This window comes from Macrobrachium rosenbergii, chromosome 5, assembly GCF_040412425.1.
Source record: "Macrobrachium rosenbergii isolate ZJJX-2024 chromosome 5, ASM4041242v1, whole genome shotgun sequence".
NCBI lineage: Eukaryota > Metazoa > Arthropoda > Malacostraca > Decapoda > Palaemonidae > Macrobrachium > Macrobrachium rosenbergii.
Genome location: NC_089745.1, coordinates 53841494 through 53861933, shown reverse-complemented (window position 1 = coordinate 53861933; position 20440 = coordinate 53841494). Strand labels below are relative to the sequence as shown.

General features: G+C 38.4%; 1 long non-coding RNA gene across 2 annotated transcripts in view; it reads left to right on the top strand.

The window, feature by feature from the left end:
* Positions 1–5442: 5442 nt before the first annotated feature.
* The window catches only part of LOC136838800 (uncharacterized), a 412093-nt gene continuing 397095 nt past the window's right edge, over positions 5443–20440 (top strand). The window contains exon 1 of one of the 2 annotated variants that reach the window (XR_010853112.1): positions 5443–5777. This is a non-coding gene — a long non-coding RNA (uncharacterized lncRNA). The remainder of the gene's footprint in view (positions 5778–20440) is intronic. The other variant, XR_010853113.1, reaches the window with a different exon arrangement.

Here is a 20440-nt window from a genome sequence, read left to right as displayed (position 1 = left end):
TGCAATATAAAGTATATTTTTTATTCTTTTTAAAATAAACAGAAAAGTATTTTTCCAATAGTACCTTACGTAATTACATAATGTGATAATCGTATAAAAATGTGTTCGAACATATCGAATTTTTAATAACAGAACAGTTCATAGAATACTAAATTTATTTATTTTAGTATAATTTATTTAAATATAAACAGCTTTTAAGCTTTTCAGATCAACAATTTGATAATAATCAGAGTTGATAACAATAGTCCCTCTACAGCATATGGCTGCCTTTTGTATCTCATGCCTCTTGAACTTTCTCGATTCTTCTGAAAATGATTCACCAGGCTGCATCCGAGGACGATCCCAACTGTTAGTCATGTATGGCACTAGATCTCCAGGTATAAATATGAACATATGTATAACCTAATTTGGGCAACTATTTCGGAAATTTGTGTACAATACCATATTTTTTGTCCATGTAACTAATGTATTTTAAGCCAAGCTGTTCACATTAAATTTGAAATTATTATATAACTACGATCGTGAAATCAATACCACCTTTATTGTACTTTATTGCTGTTTTGACCAACATATTTTTCTCGAATCTTGTTCTTTTACAAGGCGGAACAACTCGAGGAAACTGTGACCCATCTTTTTCGCATACGATGATAATCCATGCCCACATCATATCTACTTTACCATCCGTTCCTGGGTGCTACAGGAGTAAGTGCCCGTGCTGCTGGCTGTCAGCTGGCTCAATCTACAACAACAAAGCCCACCCTCTATAGCAACTAGGCTCATTCCCAACAGACTTATTCTGGGAGCCCGGGTTCTTTAATTTTTTTCATACGAATAATTTCACCATGTTTATGGCTTTTATTCATACTCATAACTTTGCTCATCCAGTTTCTCCACCTTTTACTTTTGCATCATCTTTCTACAACCTCTGTGCTTATTGACCATTCTTAGATTCATGGTCAGAGTTGAGGCTTTGCCTTTGCAACGATGTTTCAGTAGCACATGTGGTTTTTTCCCTGTTTTGGACATTTCCCTCTTTTATTTTGTTGTCTCGTCTTCATACATAAGATTTCTTTTTTCCATTTCAGTATTATTTTCACTGAATAAAAACTGACCAACTATTTCATTCGTGTTCTCTTTATATGGATGTTGTTGTTCAACTCCTTCATGGGTTAGGCATTTGAGAGCAGTTCGATAGTTGTGTGTAAGGCTGAGACAGTCCTATGATTGATCTGCGAGCCATCGGCTACGTGCCCGCAAGTTTTACTTTTATTCTCTGTGGTATAAGTGGCGTTACAATTACTATGGTCATCCACGCATGTATGTGCATGTGCACTTGCTTATACGTGTACATTCCACTTTATGCACATACACTGTATATCGTGGAGTTGAAATTACTATATCAATTAAAAGCTACTATTTCCAACAGATGTGGGTAGAAAACTGTAAAAATCAAATTCGGCGCCAGGATAGTGTGATAAGAAAAGCTTGTTTTCTTTGGTGATTAGTCACGCCTAAAACGTGCCAGGTCACGCATTTTAATCATTTTTACTTTATGGTATTTATACGAATGTCACACATGTGTATCACCTGTTTCTTCATTCCACAGGCATCAAGACTGTATCTATATTGTAACTGTATATTTCGTATTGTAATTTGTACTCGTTCACTGCATATTATTGTTTATTGTTTCGACATCACAGTCAATTCCATTGTCTCTCACGGCCCGGCGTCAGTCGGCCGCAATATAAATCTGTAACACCTTACAGTGGTGACCCCGGAGTATCCCGGAGCCATTAGCGGACTCACCTTTACCTGCTCGTTTCTTTGACACCTTACAAAACTATTAGTGATAAGAAAATGACGTGTAGCCATGTCATTGCCATAAAAATAAGAAGTTGATAATAATGAGCAGGAAGAAAAGTACTGCTGGTTTATTGATGAAAACGAGCTGCTAATAAAGCGGGAGGCAGACGTCTGCGTAGCGCGCGGAGACCGCTGGTACAAAGATTTACAGATGACCTGAGGTCAAACTAATTCCTTACAAAAACAGGACAGGTTCACACAGAGAACATAGTGATCAACAATGTCTGACATATAACATAAATAACTCGTTAGTTGTACATAAAACATGATTGTTTAGAAAGACAACATATAGCCTATACAGTTTACAATTATGATGAATATGTGTGTGTGTGTGTGTGTGTGTGTTTGTGTGTTCATAATGCATTTCAACCTGAAATGTCACCCAATGAGAGTTACTGACTACTGCTCACCCCAGATCTCCTAGCTGGTGGACCTGGGGCGCAAATAAAATATTAGCCTAGGCGAGAAACCCTATGATGATAAATATATATTCCAATCAACCTTAGGTCGATGAAAAGGCACCACAGAAACGGGATGTTCTCTACAGAGAATACGTTGAGCGACTTTACATCCTGTCATTGTTTCAGAATATAAGAAATTGACGCGTGAGGCCTAATCTCTCAATGATATTAATATCTGACATGCAGGATTATGAAGAATTAATATCCTAATATTGCAACTGGCTGCATAAGTCTATGCTTCATTTCAATTAATGTAATCAATGTGGGATCAGGCCAACACCCAGGGCAGCTGTCATGGTTGAAACTTGGCAGTCGCCAGGCGCAAGAATGAAGGGGCGTATTAGAACTGGGAACTAAATAAATAAATAAACAAATAAATATATATGCAAAGCAATATATATACAGAACAATTATAACAATTATACATAAAAAAAGCACTATCAGATGGAGAAAGCAAGAACATAGGCATACTGACTTGTGTCATGAACTTCAGGCAGTTGCACGCCGCCTTCAATGACACTGTCATTCCCTGGATGTTTTAAAGTTCATTTGTGAACAAGGGCTGTTCACAGTGTACCCAACACATTTGTTGCCTTGCGCATTCTGCTAACTTTGCCTGTTACTGTGGCGAGGGGTGAGAGGAGCTTCTCAAAATTAAAATTAATTAAGACGTATTTGCGGTCTACAATGACAGAAGAAAGACTTGTAGGTCTAGCTATGGTCTCTATTGCCTCTAAAGAATCTAGTGGCTGATTTTGCCAAGAAAAAGGCACGGATGAAAGCACATTTTAGTTATCTGTAGTTGTAGCCAACAATCTAGAAAGACTCAGTGCTCACTAAAATTGAATTTCTCATTTCTGCAATTGACAGATATTGATAAATTTTAGTATAAAGTTACAATTACATTATAATTGAAAGTTGTAATTGTAAAAATAGTTCCTAATAATATAAAAATTAAACAATTGTTTCTGAGTTATCTTCATGTTTAAGAGTTATTAATCATTCTCACTACTTTGATTTCTAGTCTTTTTGTTAATAATTCAGTTCGTAGTTATGAAGAGAATATCACATTCTCTTCAATAACTGAGATTAATATTATGCGTTTTCTACAACATAGCTTTCAGTTCCTTTCATTACATTGAATTCTAGTCTTTTTCTTTTTAATAGTTTAGTTAGGGATTTTAGTTACTTAAGATTTGTTCTATTAATGAATGAAAAAATGTTGTAGAGGCCATGTTTTATTTTTTCCCCTTTTTCAGCTAAGGATACACTCAAATGGAAGGAAAATGAGTCAGATTTTCTTCACCACTTACATTTTCTTATCCCTGATTGAAGTTTTAAAGAAATAACTCAAAACATTAATTTTCATATGTTTATAATTGATTGTTATATACTCAATCATAATCTCACTATCAGATGCACATTTCCTTATTAAATAAACAATTTTTAAATAGATTATAAGCAAAAATCATTGTTTTGCTCTATTTAATGCCATTTTCAATATAATGTTATGAATACATTAATTGTCTAATATATCTTTATAGGCATCAAAATTGCCCTTGCAATGGTTACATATTAAAAAATAATGATGGAATTGTTGTAAATTTCAACCTAGATTTAATATATATATATATATATATATATATATATATATATATATATATATATATATGTGTGTGTGTGTGTGTGTGTGTGTTTGTGTGTGCATAAATGCATTTCAACTTAATATTTGGTAGCTGGATTTACAATTAAACTATCCTGAAATGTCACCCAATGGGGAGCTACTGACTACTGCTCACCCCAGATCTCTAGCTGGTGGACCTGGGGGCAAATTAAAATATTAGCCAGGGCAATATAGAGCCGCCCCTGATGATGATAAATATATATTCCAATCAACCTTAGGTCGATGAAAAGGCACCACAGAAAACGGGATGTTCTCTACAGAGAATACGTTGAGCGGGGACTTTACATCCTGTCATTGCCTCAGAATATAAGAAATTGACGCGTAGGCCTAATCTCTCAATGATATTAATATCTGACATGCAGGATTATGAAGAATTAATATCCTAATATTGCAACTGGCTGCATAAGTCTATGCTTCATTTCAATTAATGTAATCAATGTGGGATCGCTTATGCAGGCCAACACCAATTTAAAAGAAAAAAGATGCTTGTGTATTTAGGCTGCGCATGATAAAAAAAATGCACAGACAAAATGACCCAGGATCTTCATAATGATATATAACTTAACATATCTTATATTGGAGATATTAATTACATACTTCACAACTCCGGGAACTCAAATCTGTGGTGTCATGATTCATGCACGAAACTCAACATTACCGAACGGAGTCAAATCCTTACTGGTAATCATTTGGACAGTTAACGAGTGTGACATCATTCCCCCTTCGGGAGCTAGCCAATCACTGGCGTGCAGTGGGCGGGGCTTAGCTGCAAAGCTGGGTGGATTTTGCTATAGCTTCAGCCAAGGCTAGTATTGACATGTACAGTGTAGTTAATTGTCAGAAATGAATGGTATCCTTCGAATGTAAAGCAGAAATATTGACACATCAATAACAGTTACAAGTAATATTGTTATACTAGATATGCGGTTATTCTAAGCCTTGTTTTTTCTATGAGATTCGACACTAAACAGATTCTAGGAGTTTTATTTCTGCCGTGAACAAACTGTGGAATGATCTTCCTATTTGAGGAGGCTGATATGACTTTCATTTCATTGTTTATTTTTCATTTGTCTTATTTATCTTACCGCTTTTCTTTGCTATTTCTCGTCAAGTCTATTCTTCACTTCTCATTTTGCCTTGTCTATATTGATTTAATCACTGGGGTCCTTGGGCTTGTAGCATTAGGCTGTTCCAAAACAAGATTACAACCTGGCTTGCAATATATAATAATAATGATACTGTAAATGTTCTTTTAACTGAGTTTCTGTAAAGGGCATTTGATATATATGTTATAAATTAAACAAAAATAAGGAAGCTTTATATAGAGAAATATAACCCTGCTGTTTTTTATGCATATTACGAATTCACAAAAAATATATAAAAAGAGTGACAATGTAGGGCTCAAATAGACGTTGGATTTATTTCTGTCACATTTGGAGTCCATTTTTTTGGCTCCAGTTTTGAAACTGCGCAAACGAAGTGAAGATCTGTTTACATTACGCATATCTCAGTATAATGTGAATAGTGAAGTTGCTTGGTAAAAAGGGTACATGGTTATGTTCGCTCTTGCTTTGGATACTTGATACAATTACTTACAGTTATGTGAAAAAAGATCAACATATGTCGTATGGATAAAAAAAAAAGAAGCGGAAAGTAGTGTCCAAAGTTAGGTGATTTGTAAACTTCAGCTTGAAGATATCGACAGTGGAATTTGGGTTAAGCCTCCTCTCAATGTTAGCCTAGATGTTAGCCCACCGGTAGCAGTTAAGGTGAGTTAAAATGTATGCTTAGTTCGATTAGTAGGCGAAATTAGGGTAAGATAGCCTATTAGGAGGTCAGGTTGGTAATTTCTCGCAAAATTCATGAACCATACAGGCCTAATTTCCGACTGCTTATTATCGTGGGTGACTGCAACGGTAGAACCAAGTATTAGTTCCGCGTCGGGTATTACTTTGGAAATTGACTTTTTCTATAGTATTTTGGTTGCTTATCGAGAATTTACGGTAGTTATTTTTTGTCGCTCGACTGTAATTAACCTCAGAACTACCACTGTCCGCGGTGAGCTAGATTGTGGCAATTGGCGTTTATCTGTTATTTTACTGGCTTTACAAGAATGTAAAGTAATATTTTGTCGCCCGGTTGTACCTAAACTGTGATTGACCTTTGAAGACTACACGACTTGAATTACCTAACGCAGGGTAGGTCTAAGCCAGCATTCCGCAGCAAGCCCTTCCCCCCACCTCCATAGCTAATACGGCAAAATTGTAACCAGTTAACACCTCCATGGTACGTTATGTTGGTATTTTTAGGGGTTTTACTGGTTACAATTTTGCCGTATTAGCTATGGAGGCGTGGGGGGCTTGCCGCGGAATGCTGGCTTAGACCGACCCTGCGTTAGGCAATTCAAGTCGCGTAGTCTTCAAAGTTCAATGGCAGCTTAGTTACAGCCGGCTGACAAAATATTACTTTAAATTTTTGTAAAGCAAGTAAAATAACAGAAAAACGTCAATTGCCACAGTCTAGCTCACCGCGGACAGCCGGCTTAGAATTACCTATATTTTTGCTATCGCGCATGCACAGTGTTAGGCCTACAGGGGAACTTTGGTAAAGAGTGGTTTCCTTCACCTGAGGGTCCGTGGGGCAGAGCTCCCTTGCAAAATAACACGGCCTACTAGGTTAGGTTAGGTAGGGTATGTTAGGTTAGTATGGTTCCTTTTATAATAGATATCCTTGGCCAAACCCTTCTTGAACGTATGGATCCCGAACGTCTCGTATTCGCGGGATTGTTCCATACAGTTCGTGGGAGCTAATACTTAGAAAGAGGTTAGGTTATTATAGTTCCTTTTGGTAATTCTAAGCTGGCTGTCAGCGGTGAGCTAGACTGTGGCAATTGGCGTTTTTCTATGTTATTTTACTTGCTTTACAAGAATTTAAAGTAATATTTTGTCGGCCGGCTGTAACTAAACTGTAATGGACCTTTGAAGACTACGCGACTTGAATTACCTAATGCGGGGTAGGTCTAAGCCGGCATTCCGCGGCAAGCCCCAACCCCCCCCTTCATAGCTAATACGGCAAAATTGTAACCAGTAAACACCTCTAGGGTACGTTAGGTTGGTATTTTTAGGGGTGTTTACTGGTCACAATTTTGCTGTATTAGCTATGGAGGGGCGGGTGTGATGTGTTGGTATTTATATCACACATGACAGGGGGTGGGGCTTGCCGCGGAATGCCAGCTTAGACCCACCCCGCGTTAGGTAATTCAAGTCGTGTAGTCTTCAAAGGTCAATTACAGTTTAGTTACAGCCGGCCGACAAAATATTACTTTAAATTCTTGTAAAGCAAGTAAAATAACATAGGAAAACGTCAACTGCCATAGTCTAGCTCACTGCGGACAGCCGGCTTAGAATTACCTTCCTTTTATAATAGATTTCTTAGCCAATCCCTTCTTGAGCATATGGCTCCCATATGCATTGTGTATACACAAAACCATTCCAGGGTGGCCATCCTAACAATAACGTCTGTTCTCTCTCCCTGTGTTTTGCCCCACCTAAAACCTCTCTTTCCCAAAGGGTTCCTGATCCCTTTGGGAAAGAGATGTGAGGTTAATAATAATTGACCGCCAACAAACACCACCACCTCCTTCTTCAGCAACACTATTAGTATAGGAAAACCCAATATCCAAGCATATAAACCATACAGAGTTGTTCTGTAGTTTCACCCAACCAGGTGTTATCTTTCATAACTAGCCAAATGAAACTTAACCTAGGGTACTAGGTCCATAACTGGCTGGGGGAAAACGTCTGTAAAGACTTGGAGCACCATATATCATTGTGTAAAGTACAGGGGTATATTTTAACCTTACCACCCCAACTAGGGTATTGGGCCGTACTTGGAGAGGGTCTTTACGCCCCCAGGCCTGGGTTATATCCCAGTCCGACCTAAGTGTCATGAATCATAAAAGTGAAATACAGAAATTCATCTCAACCTGTTATATACCATGTCCTGACTGGGGTAATTCTAAGTCGGCTGTCCGCGGTGAGCTAGACTGGCAATTGGCGTTTTTCTGTTATTTTACTTGCTTTACAAGAATTTAAAGTAATATTTTGTTGCCGGTTGTAACTAAACTGTGATTGGCCTTTGAAGACTACTACGACTTTAATTAGCTAACGCAGGGTAGGTCTAAGCCGGGCATTCATGGCAAGCCGCCCCCACCTCCATAGCTAATACGGCAAAATTGTGACCAGTAAACACCTCCATGGTACGTTATGTTGGTATTTTTAGGGGTGTTTACTGGTTACAATTTTGCCGCATTAGCTATGGAGGCGTGGGGGGCTTGCCGCGGAATGCTGGCTTAGACCTACCCTGCGTTAGGTAATTAAAGTCGTGTAGTCTTCAAAGGCCAATGACAGCTTAGTTACAGCCGGCTGACAAAATTTTACTTTAAATTCTTGTAAAGCAAGTAAAATAACATAGAAAAACGTCAATTGCCATAGTCTAGCTCACCGCGGACAGCCGGCTTAGAATTACCGGAGGTAGGCCTACAGGTATTAGCCAATGTATGGTATTCCCCATGTCTTAATTGTGGTTATTCTATTGGTTTTTGGGAGGATTTACCAAGGGAAAGGGATAATAACTCTTCCAGATGGATCAGTTGTTATGCTGATGATTTTGTATAAATATTTGGTAAAGCGTGCCCTCACCATTGGCAATTCTTACATAGAAGGCAGACATTGTTGAACTAAATGTATTGGGTAGTGAACACTTAGAGGCATCTGAGAAAATCAGAGAACTATACCATGAGAAGTTGTGAAGTTTTTATAAGTAAAAAGTTATGTAGCCCACCTATTAAGCAGGCTATGCAGATAAAATAAAAAGATTGTATAGGCTCTCATGTATAGCACATGACCTACAAGTGACTAACACTTTGAAACTGCATTAAATAAACTTTATTCCAGCAATTTTCTTGTTCTGATGTAATTGTTGATAATTACCCCCTTAATCCTTTTTGCTATTGCTTGCATATTTCAGCATTATTGTTGCTGCTTTTTACTTTATTTTTTTTTTTCCCCAATCAAAAATACCTTGAATGCCAATTAGGCTATGCACTTAGGCCTAATTGTTAGATGTTGGGATATGGGAAAAAGTCTGTAAATCACAAGATGGGCTGTTGTAAGGTTACTTGTAGAAATACAGTTGAGTGCAATTATACAGTGTAGTTTTTCTTATAGTTTGCAATGATGGTTTTGATGAATTTTAGATTAATTTTTGTTGGAAACTCTTGGTTAAGATAATAAGCACTACATGTACTTTAACTGAAAATAATGGAACCCCATGGGAAGCCAGGTTTCTTTTTGGATGAGGTAAACAGAAATGAGTGAAATTCAAGGTTGCATCTTGACCTAAAATTCCAGAATCCAACCAGTCCTTTGGTGCCATGTCTTACCAGACTGGTGAACCTCCAGCCTAACCTGACCTAGGAGGCCATGAATTGAAGTAAGAAGTAATCATACTCTTCTAATACTCTTGAATCTAAAACTAACCAGATCTAAGTGGCCATAAATCCAAAACATTGTTTGGCAATATATCTAATATGTACACTCTTTGTCAGTATTCCTAAAGTGGATGGGCAGGTCCTTCCTATGGTTGATGGAATCTAACCTTAAGGTCAAAGATGCTAGTAATCAGGTTTCCCACGGTGGATTTCTATTGGTTAGACAGAAGTGGATGAAATAAACAAACTAAACTTTCCTACCTAAAAATTAATGTCATTTATCAAAATTATGTAAACTATAAGAAAACTCTGTTCTTATGATAATAAAAATCATTCCTCTTATATAAGGGTACTCATCAGGATGAGCTGGAAACAGTTATTGAAGCTTGGTCCCAAGGAAGTTGATGGTAGCCTAGGCATGAGAGTGGGGATAGTCTCCTTAATAAGCCAGCACTTTTTTCTTTAGCTGTCATTGGGTGTGGATGAGTTTTGCACTTGTGTGCTCTGACTGACTTTTAGATGAAGTGCTTTTGTTTCTGTCTGCATGGTATTTTTTGTTTGGTTTCATAGTAAGGAGAAAAAAAGTAAACAACAAAAGTGGGAAGGCTGTATGCTGCTATGTTAGTCTAACTAGTTTGGTTGTTCTACAGGGTATGTCTCTACCTTCCTGCCTCTTAAACAAACATTCTCTTCTGACTTGTTCCAAGGGATTTTATGAGTAAGGGTAGGCGGCCAGCATGCACTCTCCAATAGTGCCAGCTCAGGTGAGCATGCCAAGCACTCCCCAGATGTGATATTATTATGTATTTGGGGTTTATTGTCACCTATCTATGCTTTGTAAGTGGTTTCACTTGAGTACTTGTAGATGTTTCCATCTCTTGGTATTCTGAGCTATCTGTCTTTCACTTCTTTTCCTATTGCTGCTGTTGCTGTTCTTGCTAAGGAACTCAATGCTGTTGAGCCTCCTGTAGTGATTGTTTTGCCTGTGGAGATACCCCCATGTATTGACCTCATGGCTTTCCTCCTGGTACTACAGTATTAGCCTGTTCGCCTTGACCATGTGTTCTACTACATCTGAGACCAATTTGTGGATGGAGTAAGGTGAAGTAATGCATATCTTCTTCCTCATCTTCCTCTTTGTCATTGAGTTTTTAATTCTTGTCTTCCTCTGTTCCTTCTTCATTCCATAGGTAGAAAAAAAAACAGAGGTTTTGGAAGTGTACACACAAGAATTTCCATCAGAATTTGAGTGAGTGCCTTCCTACTCTGAGGGTTGGTGGTGGTGTCTCTCAGTTCCTTCCAAGACCTGTTCATACATACTGTACACAGATAAGAGGTGGCACTACTTTCTTGCTTGGTGTATTTATGATCCCTGAATCATGCACTTGCAGACAGTGTTAATATGCTACAGCATGTTGTGATGATTTGTATGCGCTTGGTTGGGTGGACCTTGGGTGATGCCAGTGTAGTCCAGAACCCCAAGTGTAGCCTATGTGAGCATGATCTCTGGAGTGTGTGGATGCAGCTGGAGGGTTTATGGGCAACAGGTCACTGCATTATTACTGCTGGGTATTGTGGTGAGCTGCTTTCACAGGATTGTGCAAGACTTCCAATATGCATATGCACAAGCATTAGTCTGTAGTTTGGTTTTACCCAGACTTACAAAAGTCTAAGGGAATGTTAATCACGGTTTCGAGTAGTGATAAGTCAACTGTGGCTCTTAATTCAGCGATCAGTACCATTAGGTACAATTGTTCATATCTGTGGTCCCAAGAATATTCACAAGGGCAGCTGATGTGTCAGCCTCTCTTTTGGGAGAGGATCCAAGTCATGTATTTGGGAATCTGTTAGGGCATATGGATCCTCCTCCAGAACCTGTTAAGGCAAAGTTTTTTTTGTTATTACTTATTATTATTTGGCTCATTTGTGAGCTTGATGATCTTGGAGAAGCAACCACTCCATTATTGAACCCATCTCATCAGTAGAATATATTCTAGGGTTACCACGGTTGCTGCTTGCTCATGGTGGCTTGTATCAAATTAACAGTCTGACCCATGGCTCATAAGGTTTGTTGCAGCCCAGCAGATTGAGCAAGTATTTTCCTTACAATTAAATACCAGAGGAAGCAGAGGCTACTTCTCTTCAGATTGGTTTGCCAGCCTGTGGACTGGCACTGATCTCACTGTAAAAGAGACTGACAAGAAAGTTCTTCCTTCTCAGCTAAGGAATCATGTAGTCAGTATCCATGGCCTCTTTCAGGTTTGACCTTTGGTTGAACATGCTTGCTGACTTCATCATCACAGACTCTTTTGTAGCTGGGAGAGCAAAGGTCTGGAGGTTGTTGGTGCTAGGAGGAAAGGCACTGATTTTCCATTTTGACCAAAGTAGTACTACCTGAGGGCAAGAGTCACAAAGCTAGGGTCATCGCTTTGCACACAGCTTGTTAGAAAAACTTTTTGGTGTCACAGTAAATGAGGGTATATGTGTTTGTGCTCGACTATCTTCATCAGATTTATTGTAGGGGCATTGCCCATAAGTCCTTGAACCCTCTCCTTTGGACTGGGGTTGGTGTTCAATACTGTATGTGTATTTTCCAAGTTCCTCTCAGACAAAAAAGGGATCTTGACTGAGCTACTCGGATGGTATGAGGCTGGAGGTTGAATGGGTGATTGACTTTCTTTTCTCTTATGTGAGATCATGAGTGCAGTGGCCTTGGGAAGGCATTTATGGTGATCATTAAACCCTTGGTGTTTCTGATAGAGTGAACTCGACCTTGCTGTCCTTTCAGCTGCCTTATCCCAACATTCCTGTGAGGTGCTAGAAAAGGGGACTTTTTAGTTTCTGGCGTAAAGAACTTCCTTGACTCTGGCAGGTTTTCAAAGTTTCTGCCTCTGTTAGTGATTCCATTCCCGTTTGTAAGTTGGCAAGACAGATGCACTAGTGGTGTACTGCCAATCCAGGCTGTCAGCCAGGTACATATGGGCAGGAGGATTATGATGGCAGATCAACTTATATCAGCACCCCACCCCCCCCTTTTACTATTGTGGTTCTTTGGTCTCAAGCCAAATGTTGCCCCAATCTGCTGGCTTTCTTGGTCAGTCTACCAGAAAGAGCTTGATCCTTGCCCGGCTTTTTTTTATAGTCACCCCACCTGCCAAGGTTCTACCAAGCCATGGAGAATCCTTCCTGGCATGACTGGAGACTTTCCAGCAGCACTTGCAAGGAAAAGGTTTTTCTAACATGACTGCACACAAAATGTGCTGGACAGCTGGGAAGTCCCCCAGGTTTGGTATATTGAGAGGAATGGGCATCTGTGATTGGTGTTGTGGGCGAGTTTTATCTCTGGTTGGAACCTCTCTAACATTTCTTCCTTCTCCAAGACAAGCTCCTCACAGCTCATGAAAGGTTACCATGAAGTTCATTCAGGCTGAAGGGCATTACTCTTTCAGCCTCATGAGAGCTCCCTGTGTTCATTAGAAGCTTCAGAGTATTCATGCTTATCCCACCTAGTGAGGCCTCTGGAGTGGGATGGCTCTTACATTCTCTGCAGCACACCTTGGGCACCATTTGAGCCCTGAGAGGAGCTTCAGATAGAGACTTAACTCTGAAGACTGTTTGTTTTTTGAAAGCTCTAGCCCTGGTGAAAAGGATAAGTGAGCTACATGGTCTTTCAAACTGTGTTTGGCATTTGGAAAGGTGGAATGAGCTTTCATTCATGTTTGTTCCTGAGCTTGTGGCAAGGGGGTGATTAAGATGAGATGCTACTGTTTCCAGTGTGAGCTAAGATTTGTTACTTGAGGAGGACTTGACACCTTAGGCCTAGATGTCAGTGCCTGTGTGTGTGTACACCAAGAGCCATAAGGAAAAGATTTCCAAGAACACCATTTCCTTCTAGCTTTGTGAAGTAATCAAGCAGGCTTATTAGCTGTTGGATGATGAGAACAGTGTTGTACACTTCATGAGAGCCATGAATTGAGAGGAACCACTTTGTCCCTCTTGTTTAAGAGTCTTGTCTAGGTTGTTCAGGTACCTGGGGGTAGTTGTCTAGAAATGGAGTGCCTTTATTCCTTTGACTTGAGGGATGTTACCCACAAGTCATTGGACACCTTAAGGACCCTTAGGGACTGATCAGTACTTTGTGTAGCTATCCAAGCTCTATTTGGACAGGTAAGTGTCTTGCAGACAGCTCATGGCCATATTCATTTTGGTAGGGCCTGATGCATGTTAATTACATGTAGTGTATCCTGTCCAGAGGCTATGGCGGGAGGAGATGACTCCTACAACCATCCCTGAAAATAAGGGAGTGCCACAGATCTGATTGCTATTTGGAGATGGATTATACCTGCCAAGCAGTATTTTCTGTTTATACTCTAGCATAATCCAAGTTTCATAGAAGTTCACAGTAGTCAACCTTCCCCTACTCACATATGTGACCAGGTGGTGATTGCGCTTCTTGTAGTTTTGCATATTCTTATGCTCTAAATATATTGAAAGCTCTCAACCTAACAGTTGGACAATACCTCCCACCCGATGAGATAGTCTCTTATATAAGATGAAGGCTTGTATGCTGCATCTAGGTCAGTGACCAAATTTGTCATCATCCTTGAAGGAGGGAGGTCCAACTTGTCCCAATTTACGTGCAGACTAAGGTACTAGCACTTAATTCAGGAAAAGCTCCCAAGGTACCCATCATATAAATACCTTCTCCTATAGGACTACAAAGTAACTGGGCTAGTACTCATGTAAAAACTTGGGGAGATAAGCATAAGCACAGACATTTAGTGTTACACCCTACCCTGCTACATTTACCAGCCTAAGCCAATAGCTCACACACATTTGTATCTCATATATGGTAATACAATATGGAAACAATTGATAAGAAAGTTACGGTGTAAAGATACAATTATGGTGATAAAACTGTGGTTGGATGTGGTAAACACAGGCAGGCTACCTATCTGCCGAATTGGGTGTCGTCATTTATGAGAGAGAGAGAGAAAGGAGGAGTTACTTTTTTTTTTACAAAGTGTATTTATGTAGTATATTTTGTTATAAATATGTGAGAAGAAGGTAGATGATTGCCTCTTGCATAAAGTTTTCTGTTTAAGGTGTAATATTGTTTTTTTAGCATATTGAGTGTTTGCAGTCATGTGGTATTGACAAGGTCAGGTAAAGAAGGGTATGGAGTTGCCGTTGAGCACCCTCAGATTTTTTTACTTGCCCTTATCAGATTTCGCCTATAACCGACAGGCTCTTGGTTCTATTAATCCGGGTAATCGAGAGATTACTTTTATATACATATATATATATAAAAGTAATCTTCAATATATATATATATATATATATATATATATATATATATATATATATATATATATATATATATATATATATATATATATATATATATATATATATATATATATATATAAATGTATGTATGTATGTATATGTACACACACACACATATAGCTGACCATTGCAGCGCTGCCCAGGAAGACTGAAGTACTATAGAAAAAATTTTCCTGTATCTCATTTAAATTGTTTTATAAAACATGTAAAGTATATACTGTTTATATATAATTTATATATATATATAAAATATATATATATATATACATATATATATATATATATATATATATATATATATATATATATATATATATATATATACATACATACATACATATATATATATATATATATATATATATATGTATATATATATATATATATGTGTGTGTGTGTGTGTGTGTATATATATATATATATATATATATATATATATATATATATATATATATATATATATATAATTATATATCATTCTTTTGTTTCATTCGACCAACCCTAATACTCAAAAGTACAGTATTCAGTATTCAGTAGCAAGTAGCATCAGCATCATCACCATTGCGGTGCTGCCTGGAAGCCTAATTCTCACATTTTCCTATATCTCATTTAAATTGTTTTACCATGTAAAGTATATACTGTATATATATATATAATTTTATATATATAAAATATATATATATATATATATATATATATATATATATATATATATATATATATATATATATATATATATCTTCTATCTTTTCTTTTAACGTGCTTTTATTCCCATTTTTTTGTATGGGGTAAGCACGATGCCTTCTTTTTGAAGGACTTTTTCATTTGGCTTTAGGGTAGACCTGTGGTCTCGATCGGCTGCCCTGCCTGACATCGCTTAGACCCGGTACGTATGTTTCATGTATCATACCCGACCCAACGCCCTTTCTTCCCAGCAGCGAAGTTATTATGCGTTGGTATGGCGAGTTCGAGACGTGTGAGATGTTTGTTATGTTTTTTTGAAGGGTGTTGTAGTGGCTTTGTTTTGTGTGTGTATTTAGTCTGTAACATCCATTTGCTTTTAAAGCAAACCTATCCGTTGATTACATATATAATCCCGGGATGTCTACACGGATAGCAAAGTGTCTGCCTCTCTGACCAGTCGGCTGCGGGTTTTGAACCAGCACACAGACCTCACTGAAGTCCGAAGCTGCTGCTGTAACCGACTGAGCTCTATATATAGGCTATATATATATATATATATATATATATTATTCCTATGTTTATTATTCCTTGTTTCATTCGACCAACCCTAATACTCAAAAGTATTCAGTAACAAGCAGCATCAACACTTAGGCCTAAATCACCTGATCCACCAAAAGTCCTTTAAAATCGACAAAAGGTAACCATCACTCTCTCTCTCTCTCTCTCTCTCTCTCTCTCTCCATTGTTTCTCTGTCTTTCCTACATCAGTGGAAAGAGATATTTCTCTCACTCTGAAGTTGAGGAGATGTCTTCACAAGCCTCTCGTCACTGTTTAATTGATAGTTAGATTGATAACAAACATCGGTAAGGCCTAACACCCCCTCTTCTCTCTCTCTCAGTTCCTCATCGGACGGTTTGGCTACCACTCTGCTGGGCCTGTGTTCGAATTTCCTACCAGCCAACGAAGAATTAGAGAAATTTATTTCTGGTAATAGAAATTCATTTCTCGTTATAATGTGGTTCTGATTCCACAATAAGCTGTAGGTCCCATTGCTAGGTAACCAATTGGTTTTTAGCCACGTAAAATAAATCTAAACCTTCGGGCCAGCCCTAGGAGAGCTGTTAATCAGCTCGGTGGTCTGGTTAAACTAAGGTAGCCTATACTTAAACTTCTCTCTCTCTCTCTCTCTCTCTCTCTCTCTCTCTCTCTCTCTCTCTCTCTCTCTCTCTCTCTCTCTCTCTCTCACAACGCACCCATTCATTATCATAGACTTCAGCATCCTTAGACCTTGTATCCACCATCATATAGTGACACCTGGTAACTACAACAACCCATCAATTTGTACCTCTTGCTGATGTAACCATATATAGTAAAATGATTGTTTATGGTTATATATTAGAGTGATGTGTATGCATTTCTATCTTTTATGAATGGTTATTTGTTCAAAGCAGTAAATAACCGATTACCTTACATTCTTTCATGAAGGGAATGATTTTGTTTGATACATTGTCGCGAATTTTCCTCCACGAGTGGGAGGGTTCTGAGTCCCTGATGGTATGGGACTGGGATGGTCAGGCGTGAAGTGCACTCCCCAGCAAACATAGAAGCGAAGGTCAATCAGGATCAGGCAGGGTTTTACAATTTTATTTTAAAAAACAGACTAATTAAATTTAACATACATTAACACACAAGGGCCACGTGGTTGGGCACAAGACATAATGCTGAAAGCTATAGAAAAGCCCATAAAACTCGAAAATACATGCCTCTAAAAGCTACAGTTTTGCACAAAACTTATTTCCGAACAATCAGGCTGCACTTTAAATGGACATTAACTATATCAAGCCCCGGATGGCAAAAATTTGAGGGGATTAATTTAGCATACTAAAGGAACTGGCTCTTGACTTTAAAATGAACAATTTGGCTGGGGAGGTGAAGACTTGGAGAGTGCTTATCTTACCTCAATGGTATGCCCTCGAGAAAGACGCATATTGCGCCTCTGCATGCCTCGTCGTCACCTCTGTTCCTTTTCAAAATTTATAATTAGGTTATTTTACTAAAGGAGGTACTTGAATTAAATGAAAAAGAGCCTCTCTGACATTCCTGACACAGACAACACAGGCAATTTGCCAGACATAAATAATAATCAAACATATTTACAGAAAAAAGTGAACCACGAATTCAGCTGCCTGCTTACCACTCCGCCTCACTTATCCTGAATGTTGTGAAGGATTGTCGAGAAAAATCGGATCCAATTTTTTCACGACATACATTATCATCAAAGATATGAATTGGCCGTGGTTACAGATGCCGTACGAACACATCGCGGGAATTTTGTTCTCTCTCTCTCTCTCTCTCTCTCTCTCTCTCTCTCTCTCTCTCTCTCTCTCTCTCTCTCTCTCTCTCTCTCTCTCTCTCCTTTTCAGTCAGATCAGAACCTAATAGTATGATTTCACAGCAGTAACGGATAAACAACCGCAACTGATGAAAGACATGTCAGCAGGTGTAACTATTCTCAACGCCCTTTCCACCAAACAACTCAAACTGGCACCGTTTTTATGAAAAAAATAGCGAATAATTTATACTTTAAAAGCATTTTGTTATACTGTACCAAATCTATTATATAATATTGTTTATTAAATTTAAGACTTTGTAACAATACATTTATAGAGTAATGCGATTTATATTTAAAAATAATAAAGGTTAAGTTGGCACTGGTAGTGGTAAATGGCAATGATTCCTTTCACGTAGTAGTGGCAAGGAAGCTGGAACTTCATCGGGTTCCCTTAGTTATATGCCCTGTAGGTTTTCAATATTTATTTTATTGAGATATTATACAATTACATTAATAATTCAGGTAGTTTATCTTTTATCTGGGTAAACGCGCAACAACCAAATTCCTCTGCACGGTAAGTAGTTCGACCTTGACCCAGCGATCCGACCCAGCGCGACCACTCCAGCACAGAATTCAAACTGTTAACATGGTGTCTTCTCATCCCTCTCACGTTCGGTTTGCCACTGCAAACCCGGTGACTGTTAATGATTTGGTGAAATTATGTGACAATGAAAATGAATTGCGCTTGTTTGTGATGAACAGACATGTCCATTAGCTAAAGTGGACCCAACGCCGGAAAAATGCGCTCTAATTCTGGCGACACTCAAAAAACATGGGACATCTCCATACAAACGGAACAGCCCGTGGTCGAAAACAAAAGAAGAATAATTGACTTGCCAGATTGGTCCGACAATTCCGACTTCAAATAAGGTTTGTGTGTATTTTATTTATATAACATAAGGGTGGGGTACGGTAGGATTCTCTTGGTTAGGATAGTAGCCTAAATTGTCGATAACTAGATGTTAAAGGTACAATATATATAATCAGAAAGCTGCTAACAAACGTCCTTTAATATCTTACAACTTCTGAAATAATATAATAATTCTCATAAATATGATAAAAATTCATATTTTCTGGTAAAACTTGTTATAGTTTGGATTTATTCTTGTAAATGTCTGACAGTGCCTGGAAGAAAAAGTTGGAGCGTTGGGTGGAAAATGAGTTTAACCCATAAAGCACTGAAGGAAAATGGCGTAAAAACAAAATTTCATTTGTTTTGTATGTGTTTATGTCTATCCGAGGTAGGGTTTGATTTTGAGTTATAAACCTTTCTGGGGTGACATAGAGGGCATGTGTTTTGTTTGGGCATGTCAAGCTGTTTGAGTGTCCAAACAAATCAAACATTCACTTTTATATAAATATACATATATATATATATATATATATATATATATATATATATATTATTATATATATATATATATATATATATTTATAATCAGAAAGCTACAAACGTCCTTTAATATCAGTCGCTCTACTTCTGAAATAATATATTTTCAGTTACCGGGAATTTTTAGTTGATAATAAGTCCACCGTCCATTGGGGTCGAACCAGCGACGGACGAATAAGAAACAGGACTCAGGGACCACTAACGCAGTCGGCCACAAGAGTATAAGTGAATATCACCTCCCATCAACTCACCCGTCGAACTCAGGTGTTTTGCATTTGGAGACGATATCCACCCACCTCTGCCATGTTGACCATGTAGTGCGTTTGTCGATGTAGCCATATTATGACTATTTATCACATCACCGTGATTGATATACAATCAGAAAGCTACAAACGTCCTTTAATATCCAATTCGCTCTACCTCTGAAATAATATATTTTTATATATGTTACCGAAGGGGAATTTTTTAGTTGATAAGTCCACCGTCCCGTGGGGTCGAACCAGCGACGGACGAGGAATCAGGACTACAGGGACGCACTAACGCAGTCGGCCACAAGAGAGGTATAAGTGAATATCACCTCCCATCAACTCACCCGTCGAACTCAGGTGTTTTGCATTTGGAGACGATATCCACCCACCTCTGCCATGTTGACTGTGTAGTGCGTTTGTCGCACGTAGCCATATTATGACTATTTATCACATCACCGTGATTGATATACAATCAGAAAGCTACAAACGTCCTTTAATATCCAATTCGCTCTACCTCTGAAATAATATATTTTCATATATGTTACCGAAGGGGAATTTTTAGTTGATAATAAGTCCACCGTCCCTGTGGGGTCGAACCAGCGATGGACGAGGAATCAGGACTACAGGGACGCACTAACGCAGTCGGCCACAAGAGGTATAAGTGAATATCACCTCCCATCAACTCACCCGTCGAACTCAGGTGTTTTGCATTTGGAGACGATATCCACCCACCTCTGCCATGTTGACCGTGTAGTGCGTTTGTCGCACGTAGCCATATTATGACTATTTATCACATCACCGTGATTCATATACAATCAGAAAGCTACAAACGTCCTTTAATATCCAATTCGCTCTACCTCTGAAATAATATATTTTC